The sequence below is a fragment of the Fukomys damarensis genome, unplaced genomic scaffold (genome assembly GCF_012274545.1).
Source record: "Fukomys damarensis isolate Sample0158 unplaced genomic scaffold, DMR_v1.0_HiC HiC_scaffold_37, whole genome shotgun sequence".
Classification (NCBI taxonomy): Eukaryota; Metazoa; Chordata; class Mammalia; order Rodentia; family Bathyergidae; genus Fukomys; species Fukomys damarensis.
In genome coordinates, this window is record NW_022900949.1 from 9,925,858 (window position 1) to 9,928,181 (window position 2,324).

Here is a 2,324-nt window from a genome sequence, read left to right on the forward strand (position 1 = left end):
AGGGTCCCTGGGCTTAGTCCCCTCACCATCCATCATCAGTGAATCCGCCAGGCAGTGGGTGGTTTTTGCACAGAACCCACACACCCTCCCCAGTGGCTCCTGACGCCCAGTTCAACGTAAACGCTGTGGCATGGTGGTGCCGCTGTGTTGTCTGGGGTAACACACGGGCTTCAGTGTGAATTTGGGTGTTCAGTATGGGTGGGACTTTGTTTTCAATTTTTTTTTCCTTTTTGGCGGTACAAGGGATGGAACACCAATCTGAGGTTGGTTTAATCTGTGGACACTGATTAATATTTTATTATTTCTTTTTTTTGTGAGTGGTTGATATGGATTTTTTTTTGGACAGGGTCTCACTATAGAGTCTAGACTGGCCTTGAATTCGATACATAGCCCAGGCTGACCTTGAAGTCATGGTGATCTTCCTGCCTCAGCCTCCTGGATGATGGGATTACAGACGTATGCCCCTGAAATAGCCAGTTTTTTTCCTTATGAAAGATGTATAAATTTTCTACTTTTCTGTTAGCAGTGCTGTATGGAAAGAAAGAACATTGTCATTCTCTTGCCACATTCCTTATTTTAATTTATGTGACCCTGAGACAAATATCTAAGTACTTTTGAAACTTTTTTTCAGGGCTGTGGATGGAACTCAGGGCCTTGCATATGCCAGATAAATATTTTAGCACTGAGCTGCATTGCTAGACCATCCTCCTGCCTCAGCCTCCCAGAGTACTGGGATTACCAGCATGCACCACCATACGTGGTCAGCCCTATTTCTTCCAGGTAATTTTAGATTGCCTCTGATGTTTTGTTTTTGAGACAGCATCTTGCTTTGCAGTTCAAGCTGGCCTTTAACTCAGTATGTAGCCCAGGCTAGCCTCAAACTTTTGGCAGTCCTTCTGTCCTACCTCTTGAGTTCTGAGATTACAGGCATCCACTACCAGTCTTGCCTGTTGTTCTTTTTTTATTTTTTTGAGACAGGGTCTTCCTATGTAGTTTAGCTTGACCTTGAACTCACTACCCTAGATGGGCCTTGAACTCACAGCAGTCCTCCTTTCTCAGCCTCCTGAGTGCTGGCATTACAGATGTGAGCAACCACATCCAGCTTTGGGTTGCATTCTGGGTATTGTGAGTGATGTTACCAGAAAGTGACTGTCAGGCCCTCAAAGCCAAGAGGAAGGCCAGGGTCTCTTATGAGTTTTTCTAAGGATGTTTGGCTCAAGCCCTTATTGGCGGTATTTGCGGTGTGTGTCTAGGAGCGGACTCACCTGTCAGGTGCCAGCACTTTCTTCTTGGAGGCTCTGTCAGCCTGTTCCCCATAGCAGCTGTGCCTTCGTCATTTCCACGCCCAAATGTGAGGGTCCAAGTCTCCAACTCCCATGCCTTTGTTCTTCCTCCTTTTCTTTTCTTTTTCTTTTTTTTTTTGTTCGTTTTTTTGAGACAGGATCTCACCATGTAATTGAGACTGCCTGGAACTCACTATGTAGCCCTGGCTGGTCTCAAACTCACTGCGGTCCTCCTGCCTCAGCCTCCCGAGTGCTGGGATTACAGACGTGCGCCACCACGCCCAGCTCCTCCTTTTAAATCAATAGCAGTTAAGACCCTTTGAGATACAGGCAGGGGTCCTCCCACCCCAGCCTCTGGGTGAGCACTAAGGACCCCAGAGCAAGACCTTGTAACTTGAGGCATGAGGCACGAAGGTAGGTTACGTGACCCTTGCTCCATTGTCCTGAGTTGTCATAAAATATTTAACCCAGCGTCCTGTGGGACAATGGCCTCTGCCCTGTGTCCCCATGGCAGGTGACAAGGCAGGTCTCTGGCTCCTTAAGCGTATGGCTTGGGGTGACAGGAGAGGCATGGTGCATGCTGAGGGTGGTGAGGGCAGTTGCATGGAGATGTGGGACCATCCCACTGTCTGCAGTGCCAACCAGCTTTGGGAGGCAGCTGCCCTGTGTAGAGCGTCCAGTGCCCTGGACCCTGCCATCGGGGAATGGCTCTTGGTTCCATTATGAGTACCACAGTTGCTGGGGCGGGTGTGAGCAGCACCTTTGAGTGAGCTCATGGAGTCGCCCAAACCACTGCTGTCCTTGTGGGCAGTTTGGGTTCCCCTGGGACTGATGCAGCATTGGCTTTACTGTGGGTGGAGCTGCTCCCCAGGGCTGCATCCATTCGTCACACAGCAGGGCCGTTGGGTCAGAGCTGAGTGAGCCAGGAGACTGGTGCTCAGTGGTGGGAACCTGCACATGGGTCAGAGCCGCCCACGTGCTATGCCCAGATCTGAAAATACCCAGATGTTGTCTGTGCACTGCACAAGGGACTAACAAAAC